Source organism: Heptranchias perlo, chromosome 7 (genome assembly GCF_035084215.1).
Source record: "Heptranchias perlo isolate sHepPer1 chromosome 7, sHepPer1.hap1, whole genome shotgun sequence".
Classification (NCBI taxonomy): Eukaryota; Metazoa; Chordata; class Chondrichthyes; order Hexanchiformes; family Hexanchidae; genus Heptranchias; species Heptranchias perlo.
In genome coordinates, this window is record NC_090331.1 from 61,383,606 (window position 1) to 61,402,516 (window position 18,911).

General features: G+C 39.8%; 1 long non-coding RNA gene across 1 annotated transcript in view; it reads left to right on the top strand.

Annotated features, from left to right (window-relative positions):
- Positions 1-7,692: 7,692 nt before the first annotated feature.
- LOC137323331 (uncharacterized) overlaps positions 7,693-18,911 on the top strand; it is a 134,785-nt gene continuing 123,566 nt past the window's right edge. Inside the window, exons 1-2 of the long non-coding RNA XR_010963351.1 lie at positions 7,693-7,870; positions 16,558-16,639. This is a non-coding gene — a long non-coding RNA (uncharacterized lncRNA). The remainder of the gene's footprint in view (positions 7,871-16,557; positions 16,640-18,911) is intronic.

Consider the following 18,911-nt stretch of genomic DNA (forward strand, 5'->3'; position numbering starts at 1 on the left):
ATACTTCAGCTGAGGCCTAACCAGTGTTTTATGAAGGTTTAGTATAACTTCCTTGCTTTTGTACTCTATGCCTCTATTTATAAAGCCAAGGATCCCATTTGTTTTTTTAACAGCCTTCTTAACTTGTCCTGCCACCTTCAAAGATTTGTGTACATACACCCCCAGGGGTCTCTCTTCCTGCACACCCTTTAAAATTGTACCATTTAGTTTATATTGCCTCTCCTCATTCTTCCTGCCAAAATCTATAACTTCACAAGAATTGTGTTAAATTTCAGCTGCCATGTGTCTAGCCATTTCACCAGTCTGTCTATGTCCTCCTGAAGTCTGTTACTATCCTCCTCATTGTTTACTACATCTCTGAGTTTCGTGTCATCTGCAAACTTTGAAATTATACCCTGTATACCCAAGTCCAGGTCATTAATATAATTCAAGAAGAGCAGTGGTCCTAATACTGACCCCTGAGGAACACCACTGTAACCTTCCCTCTAGTCTGAAATACAATCGTTCACCACTACTCTCTGCTTTCTGTCTCTTAGCCAATTTTGTTTCCATCCTTCCACCATCCCTTTAAACCCATGGGCTTTAATTTTGCTAACAAGTCTATTTTGTGGTACTTTATCAAATGCCTTTTGAAAGTTTATATACACAACATCAATCGTACTACCCTCATCAACATTCTCCATTACTTCATCAAAGAACTCAATCAAGTTAGTCAAACACGATTTTCCTTTAACAAATCAGTGCTGACTTTCATTTAGTAGCCCATACTTTTCCAAGTGCCAATTAATTTTGTCCCAGATTATTCTCTCTTAGGCTGACTGGCCTGTAATTGTCGGGTTTATCCCTCTCCCCCTTTTTGAACGGGGGTTTAACATTTGCGATCCTCCACTCCTCTGGAACCACCCCCATATCTAAGGAAGATTGGAAGATCGAGGCCAGAACCTCCGCAATTTCCACCCTTACTTCCCTCAGTAACTTAGGATGCATCCCATCCGAACTGGGGGACTTTTCTACTTTGAGTACTGCCAATCTTTTAAGTACCTCCTCTTTATTTTTATCCTATCCAATATCACTTCTACCTCCTCCTTTACTGCGACATTGGCAGCATTCTCTTCCCTAGTGAAGACAGATGCAAAGTACTCATTTAGTACCTCAGCCATGCCCTCTGCCTCCACAAGAAGATCTCCTTTTTGGTCTCTAATCTGTCCCACCCTTCCTTTGACTTACCATGTATATGTTTCTAAAAGACTTTTGGGTTCCCTTTTATGTTAGCCACTAATCTATTCTCAATCTCTCACTTTGTCCCTCTTATTCCCTTTTTTAGATCTCCTCTCTACTTTCTGTATTCAGCCTGGTTCTCTACTGTATTATGAACCTTACATTTGTCATAAGTCTCCTTTTTCAGTTCAGTTTTAATCTCAATATTTTTAGTCATCCAGGGAGCTCTAGCTTTGGATGTCCTTCCTTTCCCACTCATGGGAATGTATCTAGTCTGTACCCGAACCATCTCCTCCTTGAAGGCCTCCCATTGTTCAATTACTGTTTTGCCTACCAATTTTTGATTCCAATCCACATTACTAGTTTGTCGTGTCTTAAAAAGAAGTGCACTATGTCAATTAACAGGAATGCTCAGGCAGAGACAACATCACAGTATAATTTCAACATTTCTATTAGAAAAATTGTTGGTTATTGGAACAGTTTAAACTGGTATTACTGCCTTATCAGCAATTTTGTAATCAATCCCTCAGATGTGAGTATAAAGTTTATATTTGAGTAAATTTTTCTACGACCTCCTCTTGCTGTGATTCAATTAATTCAGTTCCAAGGTGTTTGATGGGAGAGTTTCACCTGCGATCACTTGATGAAAATTCACTGTTAAAATAGAATCATAGAATCATAGAAGTTTACAACATGGCAACAGGCCCTTCGGCCCAACATGTCCATGTCGCCCAGTTTATACCACTAAGCTAGTCCCAGTTGCCTGCACTTGGCCCATATCCCTCTATACCCATCTTACCCATGTAACTGTCCAAATGCTTTTTAAAAGACAAAATTGTACCTGCCTCTACTACTGCCTCTGGCAGCTCGTTCCAGACACTCACCACCCTTTGAGTGAAAAAATTGCCCCTCTGGACCCTTTTGTATCTCTCCCCTCTCACCTTAAATCTATGCCCCCTCGTTATAGACTCCCCTATCTTTGGGAAAAGATTTTGACTATCTACCTTATCTATGCCCCTCATTATTTTATAGACTTCTATAAGATCACTCCTAAACCTCCTACTCTCCAGGGAAAAAAAGTCTCAGTCTATCCAACCTCTCCCTATAAGTCAAACCATCAAGTCCCGGTAGCATCCTAGTAAATCTTTTCTGCACTCTTTCTAGTTTAATAATATCCTTTCTATAATAGGGTGACCGAACCGTACACAGTATTCCAAGTGTGGCCTAACTAATGTCTTGTACAACTTCAACAAGACATCCCAACTCCTGTATTCAATGTTCTGACCAATGAAACCAAGCATGCTGAATGCCTTCTTCACCACCCTATCCACCTGTGACTCCACTTTCAAGGAGCTATGAACCTGTACTCCTAGATTTCTTTGTTCTATAACTCTCCCCAACGCCCTACCATTAACGGAGTAGGTCCTGACCCGATTCGATCTACCAAAATGCATCACCTCACATTTATCTAAATTAAACTCCATCTGCCATTCATCGGCCCACTGGCCCAATTTATCAAGATCCCGTTGCAATCCTAGATAACCTTCTTCACTGTCCACAATGCCACCAATCTTGGTGTCATCTGCAAACTTACTAACCATGCCTCCTAAATTCTCATCCAAATCATTAATATAAATAACAAATAACAGCGGACCCAGCACCGATCCCTGAGGCACACCGCTGGTCACAGGCCTCCAGTTTGAAAAACAACCCTCTACAACCACCCTCTGTCTTCTGCCGTCAATCCAATTTTGTATCCAATTGGCTACCTCACCTTGGATCCCGTGAGATCTAACCTTATGTAACAACCTACCATGCGGTACCTTGTCAAAGGCTTTGCTAAAGTCCATGTAGACCACGTCTACTGCACAGCCCTCATCTATCTTCTTGGTTACCCCTTCAAAAAACGGGTTAATGAATTTGATCTTGTGTATTTGTGCTGTTTGCCTAAGGTATGGAAAGTAAAGAGTATATTTGTCACTGATGTGCAATTGAGTGACACAAGTTGTGTATTGTTCTAACTTTTCAGCTTTCAGTTAAGTTTTTAAAATATAAGATCTAAAGTGATGAAATTCCCGTCTTTGCTAATTGTAGCAAAAAGAAGTTACGAGTAAAAACTAATACACTCACATCTTTTTTGCTTAAATTAGCAAAGATGGGAATTTGAACCCCTAAGCGTATTGTAAAAGAGAGTGAAATAACCATTTACTTTAGGTATAGAATGCTAACCTTGAGAAGAGACCTGTCCAACAGTGGGCACTCATCTTCCTCATTCAGAACAAAACATCTCAGCTCACAGTAACATCAGCTTCTATTGGGGATCTTTTTCTGCCCTGTTCAGATCAGTTTGGAGGCTTGCCCTCTGTGTGCTGTGAATCAATGAGTCCCTGTGGAGACTGAATTAACCACTACAGAGTTTAACAATGAATACCAGGAAAAGAGTTTTGGAGACTGATGGGTTTTTTACATCCTGTTTTTTAAAATTATTTTGTTAGATTTAAAGTAAGATTTGGCTGTATCATTGTTGGGTGTTGAAAACAGATTTTATTTATTCTTGCCTCAGAGGACCATTTTGCGTATTAAAGAAGAATCTGAAGCCCCGAATCTAACTCGAGGCTGGAATTGGGGGTGCGGGCAGTGATTCGTCAGGCCTCCTGGAGCCTGAGGCCTGGGAGATTTTAACTCCCGGGCTGCATTTACATGCCCGGCACTGACTTTTGCCCGAAGCTGGTAGGAGTGTCGTCACCGCAGGCAGGCGGGAGTCAAAATTCGTGGGCAGTCAGGCAACCGGCAGTGACCCATGGAAATGATCCCCAGCAAGGTAAGTAAGGAGTGGGGGGAATTGGATGGGTGTTTTTGCCGCCTGCAATTTAAAATTGCAGTCGGTCAGATCGGAGTGGGAAAGGAATGGATAAGTCCCCTCACTCTTTTTTAAATGCCCCACCCACTACCCCCTGGCCTGGTTTCCACTAGGTGGGGGGACTTAAAATTGAGGCCGACATATCAAACATCTTAATGACTCCAAATTGTATTCATTTTTTAATGTACAAAATCGTAATGTGCAAAAGTCTTTAAACAGTTGACTAATTACAACCTAAAGTTCCATTACGAGCACCTCTTTAAATAAGAATTCTGTTTAGTGAGGTTGAAACCCACCCCTTTCACTCTGGAACCTGGTTATATGCAACTCAGAAAAAGGAGATGATGGTCTTCTGTTCCTGATAACTGTTAAGCATCCAGAATAAAATAAGTTCAGCCAACCTTAGCAGAATTCCCAAAAGACGAGTCGAGTGCACGAGGCAGAAGTTCCCTTGAATTCAACATTAAGTTGGCACTATGCCCTGTGCTCACATTGTGGGAAAGCTGCATGTCCAAACAATGTTCCAGAAGGTGCTTTTTTGAAGTGAGGCAGATTGCTAAACCTGAGCAGATGGATTGATTTTGGACTCCTAGTTGAGGTTGATTGATATTGTCACCGAGTTTCCCATTTCTCAGTGCTATCCTTTCAGACTATTGATACATAGAAAGAGTAAGACAATTCATTGTTGGAATTCAGCATTAGGATTTTGTTTTCTGCAACAATACAGATTATAAAATGAATGCTGGTTCACTCTTATAGTTTTTTGCATTATGTGAAAACACTAAATAGTCATGGACATTTTAACTGGTATTTTTAATATCCTTAAAGCATTTTAAATAATTGAAACCATGCCATTGAATGCAGCTAAATGCTGTCTTTCAATCGTTTATAAGTCAGGTTTTAAAATAAACTCCTGTTGCATTTATATTTCATGCTATGTTCTTTACAAACTTGGGAAGAATTGATAGTATTTGATGGAAGAGCAGATAATCTACATACCTGTCAGGCTTATGAAACATGGTTCAATACTTAAATCCTTCCGAGGAAGCCAGAAGCACAGAATAAATGCTGCTCACGAAAGGAATGAGAGGGTCGGATAAATTAAGGTAGCTTCATATGTGCATAATAAGAAGTTAAGAATTAGCCAAGGTGACTTCCCATCACTGAATGAATGTGAGGTTTGTTGTCTTTATTGCAATAGACTGGGAAGGTTGCCTCCTTGCAATACCCATACACACAATTTGGAAAGAAGCTGTATATCATTTCCAGTAGTCACTAAGATGAATGTGATTTAGTGCAAAATCTTACAAGGGTACAAGCTGTAAAAGAAACTGATTAATCGATAGTGACTTTTTAATAATAAGGAACTGAAAGAACCTTCTATCAGGTCTGGGCATTAGTCCAATTCTTTCAGTTGCATTCAGTAAAGTTAGATTGACTGGAACATGCAAACAGCAAAGACCGCTAATAGGCAGACCAACATCAATTCAACAGCTGTTTTTTACCGTTCCAATTGGTTGGTTTCAGGTACATTCACCAGGTTCAAAAGACCATAGAAATAAAAGAATGGGTAAACAACAAAATCATGGTTGGAAAAATCTCATGGTGAATAACTGATAGTCTACAGAGTATAAGCAGAGGTCACTCCACAATACTTCTGCACGTTGGTCACTAGAAACTACAACTCACTTTTCAGTCATTAGTCTGAATTGGTAACATAATGGCCCAGATTTTACAGAAAAAATAATGGCGCCTGAACGACTTGAACCTGCCGTAATTTGTGGGGTCAGCTCATTGGTTTCTTTAATGCAAATTCCATGTAAAATGGAAATACAGTGCTTGAAATTAGAGTGCAGCTTTTAGAAAGACAAGTCTGGCTGCAGGTTGGGGGAGCAGCAGGTAAGTACAAAAGTTTCCTGGCTTACTGAGTTGAATGTCGAATAGCTGCTCTGGATGGCTAACGTGATTTTTTTTTCTTCTCCAATTTTCAAGAATGTCTTCCACTGGAGGACTTGGCAGAGACAGGCAAAGAATGGATGAGTGCATTGTAAAGAGGAACAAGAGAAGAGTGCACAACTTCAATGAAATGGACCTCCAAACCCTCCTCAACGAGATTTAGCAAAGAAAAGAAAAGCTGCTGAGTCTCCATGGGATTGGCCATTTGTGTGCATAGGACCGGAGGGCATGGAGACTGGAAGAGCATGGTCAGCAAATAGGAGACAGCAGGCTCCAGCCCAACAGTGGAACACCACAGGGGACTAGCAGGAAACAAGAAAGGGGACAGGCGGTTGGTCCAAAAAAGGAGCAGAGACTACCTGCAAAGTTATTTACCTACAAGGATGGAAACATATTGGCAACAAGATGGCAATAGAGTTGGGAGAGAAACTTTAGAAACTCTCTCCAGATGGACACCTAGAAGCCAGAGCCTGCAACTACATTGTTACAGACAATGTTTACATATAGGATTTCCATTCCAAATATTTACCTCGGCAGTTTAATGTTGACATAAATGCGTGACCAAAAATTGTGAGAACAGAATGTTGGACAGGAAGTGTGCACCTACACAAGATTTATAATGATCTATAGATGACTTATCCATTAATTGTTTTCTGCTTGACTTATCTCATTACTTTGTTGGACTGTTTTGTAAGGAATCTTACAACACCAGGTTATAGTCCCTGACGAAGGAGAAAGCCTCCGAAAGCTTGTGATTTTCAAATAAAATTGTTGGACTATAACCTGGTGTTGTAAGATTCCTTACATTTGTACACCCCAGTCCATCACCGGCATCTCCACATCAGGACTGTTTTGTAATAGTGTACATACCCAGCAAATCTCATGGTTATTGAGAGCTAACTAGAAGGGTACTGCAGTTAGATCAAAGAGGAATACTGGGCATAAATGTTACAGAACTGCCAACAATTACTTAGTTTGCCTTTTGTCTTGACATGAGGCATGTGGCCAAAATGAGACTCTGTGATGTTGTACTCATTTAGTTCCTGCAAAAGACTGTTTGCTGTGAAATAAGATTGTTATTTCCTTTTGAGAGCCAGAAGGTTTCAAAGGATCCTATCTCACTGGTTTGTCTGTTTAATCCTTCATGGGCTGGCTCCAGACAGTTATATTTGAACTGATTCAAGATCTTGCTTATACTGCTGCTTCTGTAAATAAAGGTATCTGTTTGAATAATCTGTTTGATAATTTAATCTGTTATTAAAAATGTCTGACTTTGCTGATATTATCAATCTTCCAAAGTAGTATGAGCCATAATAAAATTCCCACATACTATCTGGGAGCAATGAGGGCATTTCTCACCTGAGGCAGGCTATCTCAAATTACTTTGCATATAAGGTCACATGTTGATTGATAGGGAGTGAGAGCTTGCCAATTAAAGCAAACTTTGTGCATTGAGCTGGAGGAGAAAATACCTGGTTTGAGCTCAAGTCATAATAAGTTGATGACAAACAGACTGAAACAGAAGCAAATCATTACAAAGAGCACAAGTTCAGACACTGATTCCATGGTTGGTTGCTTGCTTGGAAACTGAAAAAGAGCTGGAAATGGCTAGCAGCAAGGGGAAGAAAGAATGTTTCACCAGGAACAGGAAAGGGAGGACAGGGCACGTGTGCACCAGCTAGGAATACTCTAATTGGAGGTCGCAGGAGCAGCACAAACATGAGGAGAAGCAATGCAAGCATTAGGAGGCTCTATATAAACATGATATTGCAGAAAAGGAGCAGCAGTGACAGCATGATATCGCGATCAGGGCAATGTGCAAAAAAGTCGGCCCAAGTAAGTGAGGGCATGGGAACTCCAGCCCACGATCGGGTACATGATAGAATTAGTAAATCTAATCTTATTCCAAAATATAATGGCGGGATAGATGTAGACAAAGATGAATTTTTATGGGCATTTGAATTGCTGGCAGGGCACTATAAGTTGGACTGTAGAACATTGCAAAGACACTAATACCAAACTAGTGGGAAAGCTTTGACTGCATTCTCATGCATCGATCCTGAACTCTGTAAAGGCTGTGATATAGTAAACCATACAATTACTTACTGTTACAATCTTACAACTAAAAGGTATAGGCTTAAGTTTAGCAAGTTACAGAAAGGCCCCATATGATATGTACGAGAATTAGCTCTGAGGATGCAAGATATATAGAAGCTGTGGTTAGAATGGAGAAATACAACACTGGGTGAGAAGTGAAGTGAAGTTATGCTGAGAGACCAATTTTTAGTGGTTATTTCAGATGATTAAAGTCAATGGAAAAGAAAAGGGGGCCCGGTGTAAAACGGGCTGCCGGTTTGCTATGAGACCATTTCACATTAATAGCAAAGACCAATTCCACCTCCTTAAAGTGTAATGACACTAGACACAAGACTGAAGTGGATCTCCTGTGGCACTGCACATTGTAAGTTAGAGAATATGTTGTTTTATAATACAGGAGCAATAGAAAGCTTCTGCTTGTAAATCTCTAGTGACTCAAGGTCAGAAAAAGCAGAAGGAAATGACTAGCTTTTTCTCTGTACTTTTGACACTTTGAAGTATAATGTCTGATGTGTGATAGTTGCACGCCTAATACAAGACTTTTCTATATACTATTAGATCTCCCACGGTGTTGCTCACAGTGAGTCAGAGGTTACACTATTGCAAGTGGGGGGTGGGGTGTGGAAATGGGGGAGGCATGCACAACATCAGTGAAAGGATTTGGAAAGATGTTTGTAAGGGATCTCCTCAGAGAAAGAGTAAAATAAGCTTGTATTGATTGGCTACGAGGAAAAATAATGAAACTTTTTTTATCTGCAGGTACATAAGTAAATGAATTTCTTCCTATCTGAAACTACACAACAGCATCAACAACTTGCATTTATATAGCACCTTACACTTACATAACTAAATACATTTCTGTATGTAATAAGGGGTAAAAGCTCTTTACTTTTACTGTCTATTTGCTTAGGGTGTGGGTTTTTCTAGTAAAAGCCAAAACGTTATAAAACTTAAGAAAAAAGAAAACAAATTTGCACCTTTTCTTCTACCAAATATCTCTGCAACAGCACTTTGTGTAACCAAAAGGTTCGGCTTAAATAACTGTTTAAACTCAGGATTTTAATTTAAAACCTCCTTCCTAATTTAAAGAATGGTATGATTCTTGTACAAACTGCCACTGCTAATATGAACTCTAGTTAATTTTGAGTACTGACCATAAACAAATAAAAGAAATGCAACTGGAGTAACTACTTAGAATACGTTATAAAATATAATACAACTTCAAGTCATTCCCACCTTCATTAGTTGATTTTCTCCTTAACTCTATGAAACAAGGATTGTTCCTGCTTGGGTTCTGGATCATATGTTAATGGTCATAAGCACAGACCAACTGCATATTATTTATCTGGTACATTATAATTAAAGAAGAAACAAGTTGAATTTAAATAGCACCTTTCACATCCTCAGGATGTCCCAGAATACTTCACACAGCAAGGTCCAACTAACAACAAATGAGATGAATGACTAGTTAATCCATTTTGGTTGAGGGATGAATGTTGGCAAGGACACCAGAGCAGCAATTTTAACCTAACCCGCCTGTTGAGAAACTGACAGGATCGGGTGGAATATTGGTTTTACACCCTGCTCGATTTTACTCTCCATTGATAATATTGGGCGGGGTGTAACACCCGATCCAAAAGGTTTCCTACCCAACGAGTTAGGTTAAGATTAGCTCCCAGGTCTTCTTTAAATAGTGCCATTGGACCTTTTACATCCACCCGAATGGGCAGACAGCACCTGTTTAATGTCTTATCCGAAAGACAGAACTTCTGATAATGCAGCACTCCCTCAGTACTGTACTGTAGTGACAGGCTAGATTATATGCTCAAGTCCTGGAGTGGAGACTTGAAAACACAACCTCCTGATTCAGGGTTAAGGGTGCTACCAACTGAGCCAAGCTGGCACTAAAGTTAAATATCGGTTATCCATTATTTTTGTGTATATTTCTACCAGTGGTGTGATCATATTGTTTCAGAAATATATTCATAATCTTCATTTTTCCCATCATATTCTTATTTTAATTTGGGTACTCTAAATTCCCGATACCTGATAGCTGGTTTTGCTTTTGCTGAATCAAACTCAATTAAATGTTTTACATAAGGCAGTTTTATTGAGATTGTTGGTTTAATGTTTTAATGGTTTAATGTTAGAGCAAATTTCTATTCCTAGCTATATGTGGCTGCTTGTTCCATCCATCAACAACTTGGAATATTGTTTTGATTTTTGTTTTTGAAAAATTTGTAAGAATTAATTATGAATCAGATGGTCCACGTTATTTTCAACGTACTGAAGTCCCATCACTGCCTAATGCATGAGGATATGTTTGCAAATGATTGTGGGCATAGTGTCCTTCCCTCATTTCCGCTTTGCTTTTCAGCCAGCTGTTTACAATATTCCGAAGAGCTTGCGTCATTCAGATAGTTTAACTGTTTATCATAACTGTTTATCCGATTCATTCACCTTCTTGAACTTTCTAACTAAATAGATACTCACTTACTTCCATTACAATTTCAGTAGTAAAGATAGTCTGACGATCTTTACACCCTTACAACTAAACAACGGAAAAGGAACAGAAACTGACTTGGAGGAGTTACTATGTTTTCCATGTCAGAGAGCTGAATTAACATCAGCAGATAGTCATTTATCTATAATGGTTCTGTGACTTTTGCTATTTCACTATCAGCATTAATTCAGGTTTCTCATACAGTACTGCCTCTGGAACCATAGCAACAGATCAGTCAGCCGAGTCAATTTTATTATACATGGAATTGATTCCTCCGAGTTTCATGGCATTTCACATCCTAGATAATCAGCATTTTGAGTAAAGCGGCAGTTACTTTTACTGCCTTTTATCAGATTAATCAAGTGTTTAACCATCACTTTCGCAAAGTACTTACTGTAAACAGAAATGTACTGGACAGGATGGACTGATATTAGTCTAGAGCTGAAGATGGAATTGGAGCAAAACTGAAGCACTGAAGTGAGAAGGAATGGGGCATTTGTGATTGAATTCTAGAATACCTTGAGAAAGCAAGGAGGCTAAAATGTCCATTAAGAACACTTGGAAACAACCACTATTGGAAACTTTTCAGTAACTGAAGCTTCTGCAGAGTTATCCAGACAATCTCTATAGATAAATTATAGGGAGTGGGAGTAGGGTTTTAGTGTAGGGTTAGTTATTACTAAAAATACTGGGGGTAATTTTGGATGTTTCAAAGATACTGGGGGTAATTTTGACTTTGGACGATAAGTGTAAAATGCACAATATTGGCTCAGTCACCCTTTAAAAATCTGTCCTGATTTTTGTTTCCATTATAGCCAGGAAACAAAAATCTGGAGAGGTGTTTAGCAGGTGGCTGAGCTGATATCTGCATTTTTACACCGTCGCCCAAAGTCAAAATTACTCCCATTGAGACATCAGATAGGTTTGTAAGATAAAAGATTATCCGTTCCTATTCATAAGGTCAACCCATACGGACCACCGATTACGGAGAGATAAATGTATGTTACTTTGTCAATTCAAGATTAACTTTATTAACAAAGCTGGCACTGGTTATACATGGAAAGAATGACAATAATATAACCTTAACTTGGAGAGTGTCACTCAAGGCCTCGGGTTGATCAGATCCTCAGTCTTGGGAGCTGGCCTGACGCATTGTCTTCTATCCCTTGTTTATCATTGTTGGTGTTTTCTAGATATCCCCTGATGTCTCCTCTTTTTCAGAATCCCTTGATTCTGGGAGCACACTTCTCTTCTTCACACTTTAGCTTAGGAGTCATGCCTTTATTACACCTCATCTCTGCTTTCATGTCGACATCAAACAAGAAAAGGATAGATTGAAGTCTTCTGTAGTCCCTGTTTTGCCCAATCTATTCGAGTGGTGTCAATTTAAAAACATGAGTTCCCCACACTCGTGGGTTTGTTGACATAGTTCCTTCTGATCTTGCTCCTTCTAGCCCCACGAAGGAAAGAAAAGTCTTACCTTTCTCGGTCTCTTCTGGGGCTGATCCTGGTGATGCCCAGCGGGAAAGCTGCAGTGGATTCCTCGCTCAAGCCTGAGTTTAAAATTTCAGTCCGCTTTCATTCCTTTTATTATTTCTCTGTAATGTGTTGGGATGTTTTGCATGTTAAAGGTCTTTATATAAATGCAAATTCTTGTTGTATTAGTTAGGGATTGTATGCTGTTAGTACAGGAGATGTATACTATGCAGTTGGTATTTCTACGCTAGATGCTGACAAATGAATCTCGCCTTCTCCATTATCGATGCAGCTTGCCATGCTCCCAAATACTATCCCATCTGCTTTATTGGGATTCAATTTACAGAACTCCATCTAATTTATGATAGTTTAATGTGGAAGATTCTGGTGAACGTCATATGCGTTGTCCTGAATATAGAGTCTGAAATTGATCCAAACCCAAACAAACCTATATCTTTGTGGTCTGCAGTATCAGGTACTTTTGACCACACACCCCAATTGCTTGATTCTTTTCAATACCATGTTTTGATGGAGTGCCGGACGTGGTTTGCTAAGGCATAGAAACAGATTAGTCATCAGTACAACAGGGGCACGCTAGCATCACATTTAGTAAAATGTGCAACTATGCCTGCTGTAATTCTTGCTTTAGCTTTTGAATAGATTTTCACCACTTTTCAAGATATAGACCTTTTCTTCACTACCAGTTTTCTCCCCTTTTCTCCTGAAGGTGTTGACTTCTCCACTGGGTATAAGTTGCCCTGCAGTGAGTTCCCTAAGTGTCCATTCTTGACATGTGAGCCTAGACAGTGAGTGTCACGCGCACACACACACACACACACACAAACACACACACATGGTTTTGGTTTGGCCTTTTCCTTGCACTTCTTCCTCATGCAAATTGCGACTTCTGTGAGCCAACCTTGTCTCCTATAAACTGGAAGCTGTCTCCTTTACTCTCTCCTGTACTGAGTCAGCAAAATTTACATCAAATAATGAATCCCAGTCATAGCAAATTATTTACTGGATGGAAAGTAAGAGGCCTATGATGTCTCCTGTCAATCCAGAAGGCAGAATATATGACAATATTAGATCAAACTACTGACCAAATGCATTTTGAATTAGAATGGTTTACCGAAACAATAACATAGGCAAACATTATACATCCAATCAATTGTATGAAAGATCTGGAAGGAGTCAACAAAGGGTGAATTTACCCCTTTACACTAATGCAAATACTGCCTTCAGTTATTGTTATAATTCCTTGAATGAAACAGATGAGCCTTCTCTTGTTCCTTGGTAGACGGAATGCAGTAGGTGGGTCTTTCAGGTAAAGATGTAACATACGGAATACATGAGTAATTGGTAAATGGAGTTAAGATACAGATCAGCCATGGTCTAATTGAATAGTGGAACAGGCTCGAGGGGCTGAATAGCCTACTCCTGTTCCTATGTTCCTACATGAGCCCCCAAAATGCTTCTGCAGTTTGTGCCTCATTGGATATTGGGTGCCAATTCAGAACTAAAATCTAGCAGCCAGCCTGAGACATTTATCTATCTGATCCCCTTTGATGTCAAAACAAATTTCTTTTTTAGAGAAATCAAAGTAAACAAAAGACCCAAAATTCAGAGATTTTTGGGGGGCGAAAGTGGTGTAGTTGTGGTGTAAGGGACTGTGATTTGGGGTGTAAATTAGATATGCCAGAATTAGATCCTGTCTATATTACATGCTAAATTCCAGTAAATGCTTGTAGAAAAGAGGGACAAGTAACCAGCATTTCTTGTCAAACAAGGTAGTGCTTGAGTTCACAGGCTTTAAATGTTCACAAACTTTGGCTGAAATGTCAGCTTTGACTGAAACAATTAGAAAAATATTTTCTCAGCTGTGCTGCTAAGAAAGGATTCTGCAAGCTGTCTTTCCGCAGTTTCAGGCAGGGAAATCTTTTTGTTTCCCAGCCTTCTATCGTAGAGTTCAACATGGCCATTCTCCTATATGTCCTTCATAACCTAGGCACAACAGGAGCAGAAAGAAGAGGAAATGAAAGAGACATGCAGGATAAGGCACCAAAGGAGAAGAAGATCAACTAGGAGGCACCCTTCGACCAAAGTCTACAGACTACAATGCTCCCTTGATGCTGTCTCAGAAGAGGTCTGCTTAAGGAGGCAATGGTACAATAAGGACATATGAAAGGATCTAATGCAAAGTGACCTCAAAACATCCTCTCAAACATAAAACCAAACAAAGAACAGACCTACCTCAGAACAATGGACTTCATATCAAAGTGGTTTTAATGTGCACATATACATTTACAACAGGTGCTTCCTTTTAACACTGTGCCTACCCCTGATGCCTCTCAGTGCTTTTCTTTATATAGAATTACATAGCATCTACAATACAGAAACAGGCCTTTGGGCCCATCTGGTCTATGCCGATGTTCCTACTCCACACGAGCCACCTCCTACTCTAATTTTCTCTTCCCATTCTGCCCCCATATCCCTCTATTCCCTTCACCCTCATGTATGCACCAAGCTTCTCCTTAAATGTCTCAATGCTATCTGCTTCAATCATTCCATGTGGCAGCGAATTCCACATTCTTACCACCCTCTGCATGAAAAAACTCCTCCTAAATTCTTATTTGATCTGTTAATGGTTATCTTATATTTATGCCCCCTTGTCTAAACTCACCCACAAGTATAAACAGTCTCTGCAGTGGTAATATTGTAGCAACCAACTCACATGGTTAGTTTAACCAATCCAACTCTTTTTTAAATTGCATACAACATGATCACCAAATGATTACATGTTCTTAATGTTGTAATCCCTGTCCCAGCGATCCTCCTTGTACAGTACTCAATCTTAATGGAAACTTAAAGCACAATTGTACAATTAATTCTGGAGGTTCCGCCCAGTGAACAAAACTATGCCATCATTTCTGGGGTGAGGTCCTTTTGACCAGAAACACAAATCTAATTCTCCAAGTTAGCTTTCATTCCTATTTATACTTGCCAAGAGAAACAGCACTTTTCCTGTTGATAGTTAATTATCTGTTTAAAGAAGGCTTCCATTATACACCCTGATTATATTTAAGTAGAATTGTGTGGCCATCTCATGATCTGGGAACATACTGACAGGAACAACTATCATCTTGTTGGGCTATACAAACAGTTGCAGGAAGTGTGATTGGTTCCAGTACGACAGCTGATACTGGGCACAAGTAAAATACACCAATAGATGATGACATTCCATGACGTTCTGTGAACGCTCTTACTAATTCTCACAAATTCTAGCCCAGAAGACAAGAGTTTTCGAAACAATGAAATAAGCAAGAGCAGGGTGCTGCAATAGTGTAGGCAAATACAATTAATAATTTATTTCAGTTTAACTTGTTTAAAAACATTATTATAAGCATCCTAATGCATCATCTTGGCATTATTCTTTTTAGGGGATGATAGCTTTATAAGCTGTGTTTGAACTTTTTTTAATGCTAATATTTAAAAAAAACTCATCAATGTTTCCTATAAACCTATTACAGGCAATTAATTACAATAGACCAATTAAAATGTTTAGTCACAGATTAAACAGTAACAGCAATCACTCATTACTGAAATTATATTTTCAAAGAACTAGATGGCGTGTCAGAAAACTGTGCTTTCCTTTGTTCTCCACTGGGACCTGGCGTCGGATCTCGCCCAGACAGATGGAATTAAAGTCTTCTCTCTCTAATGACCTATAATCTTAAGTAAAATGAGTTTTGATAACATTAATCTCACTCTGAGTACTCAGTCCTTCAAATGTAAGCAGTGTGAAAAAATGAGAAAAGTTATGCTTATACAGTTGATTTCTATTATAAGATTCTGATTCAGGATAATAAATGGAGATTTCTCATTAGACCTGCTAAACATATCACTTAGTGGATAGTGAGAAAATATTCAATTTCCTAGCGCTGTAATCCTTCACCTTAACACAAATACATCTCTCTATAATATATATACTCTATGTATTTGCACACTTATTCTCTGTATACTTAGGCTGTTTAATGCAAATTTCTATGTCGCACTTGAAAATAAGTGTAAAGGAATAAAGGCAGTCATTTGTAATGTGCAAACAAACTCTCCAGCAACACAAAATGCCGAATCTGCAAAATTGTAGGGTCATTATTGACCTATATACAAACTCACCCACGTTGTTATCAAATAGACTTTGTAGCCTTAAAGGGACACACACACATATTCTAGCAGCAGAATAATACATTAGCACTGAATTTCCATGTGATTCTCCTACCGTAACTTAGATGGAAACCCCAAAGAAATGGGGATAAGTTTTAAACAGGAACTGGGAAGAGGGCGGTGGGTGGGGGGGGGGGGGATTCCTGACGGGAAACCCAGAAGTACGGTATTCTCAGACGTCCTTACAATTTGACATAAGGCCATCTTTTCATTTTTTTTGTAGGTTTCCCGCCCGACAGGCTAGCCAGATTGACAGGCTGGCCATCAATCGGATGGGAGACGAGCCAGGGAGGCGATGCCAGCAGGTAAGTCTTAGATGGTGGTGGGGGGGTGAGGGGATCAGTCATCGGGGGGTCAGGGTTGGGGGTCATGGAGGGGTCGGTTATCGGGGGGAGTCATAAGGGGGATCGGTCATTGGGGGGAGTCATCGGGGTCAGGGGTCATTGGGGGGTCATCAGAGGGGCAAGGAGAGTCATCGGGGGGTCAGTCATCAGGGGCGGGAGTCATCAGGAGGATCGGAGATCGTGAGAGGGGGTCGCAGATCGTGGGGGAGTCGGACATGGAGGGGGAGGGGGGTCGGCCGATCGCGTGTGTGGGATCGCGGCAGGTAGGCTTGTTGGGCCTGGGGGAAGCACACCTGCTGCTCCTCCTCCTCCTCCTCCTCCTCCTCCTGGTCCACAAGCAGTACAACAAAGGCATTTACCTACTGAGCCATGCCTTCTCGCCTCCTCGCCTCCTCTTACGTGGCGTGAAGCAGAAGGCCCGGGAATCTTGGCCCCCAGGAGTTAAAAATAAAAAAGCTGTTAAAATGGAGGCCCACAGCCTCCTTAAAAGCTTTCACTGACTGACCCACCTCCTGAGAGTGGGTTGGTCGCCAGCCCCTCGACCCGCCTCCGTTAAAACCGTAAGTGGGTGAGTTGGTGTCGGGTTTTAGTTATTTTTTTACAATTTTTACCTTCCCACCTGCCCCCAACCCACCCGTTTGTGGGGTTAAAATATACCCCATGGAGTCAGTGGATGTTTTGACCATTTATACCATTTCTCCAGGATTTCCACCCCCAATCTTCCACCAAAGTAACAGTGAAGATTGGGAGAATTGCCATGGAAATTCCACACAATTGTGTTTTACAGAAGATATATATATATATCTTTTATAATATTACTAGTGAATGTATATATAGATGTGCTGACTTCCTGTCCATCATACCGCAGGAATCACTTTAGTGATACGCAAAGTTTATGTCTCACTTGTACCTGATCAATTCAAATTTTACCACCATAAAATAGGAACAACTCACAACTGAACAAGCAGGTACCATAGCAGTCAGACCTGAGAAAAGTGGGTAGCTAAGCTTTTAATGAAAAGCTGCTAAAGACTTTTGAAATCAAATCCCATAACCACCAGTACATGCCCGTGCCTGTCTTACCTCAGGGATCTCACCTCAGCCACCCCACTTGATATGCAAAGTATGTGTCACGCTTATACTTGATTAGTTTAAATATGTTTGTAAACCAGCAACAAATCATAACTGAGGAGGACAGGATAGTATCAATGAGCAAGTAGCAGGCAGGAACAAAAACTATGCAATCCTTTCCATTTTGATTTCTCACTAAGCTGAGGAACTTAGTATTGGAAATAAGGTTTAATATAATAAAGACTTAAAAAAAGAACATTTGCAAGAAAACAAATGAACTTACTTCTACAGTGTCATTTTGTGTGTTTGAAATGTTTCAAACAATGTTTTTTATTGGTGGCCTGTGTCTCTCTGAGATGCCTGTAACTTGATATCAAGGGGCTTCCCAGAGCTATCACTCTATCAGCTGAATGGAAAAGCTGCATAACATAGCAAACTACAATTCGCAGAATGTACTGGTGTCACTCCCTGCTGACAATCTGTGCGTGTATCTCTTGGAATTGTTTCATGACCGATGGCATTCACAGCTCCAGTTATGGACTACCTGGGATCAAGTGATTATTGTATTGTTAGATTTGATATTGATGTCAAAGCTAAGGTCAAAACCAACAAAGTGATGGCACTGCACTTTGGAAAAGAAGATTGTGGAACTATTAGAAGAGTCTTAGGTGACATTAGTTGGGAAACTCTTTGTGAAAATACAACAACAGTTAAAAAAATGAAATGTAATTGTAGGAAAGAAAGTATTTACATTAAAAAGCATACCAATAGTTTACAATAGTTTCATAAGTAAGTTTAAAGGAAGATAAAAAGTAAGCAAATTTTAAAAAAAGTTAGAAGGGAACAAAAAAGGACATTTGGGATTCCTACAAAAGGCAATTGAGAATAACTAAAGAAAGTATTAGAAAAGGTAAAAGAGACATAGAGAGACAAATTGCAGAGGGCAGCAAGATGGACCTAATTTTTTTTTAACCTATCATAATAGTAAAAGGCAGGTCAAAGAACAGGTGGGTCCATTAAAGAAATAAATTGAGTAAAACTATTACAGATAATCAGGATACAGGATAATCAGATCTATTGAATGGATCCTTCACATCAATTGTCATGAAAGAAGACTAGAGACATTTTAGTCATGATAAATTTAACCAAGCAATCCATAGCA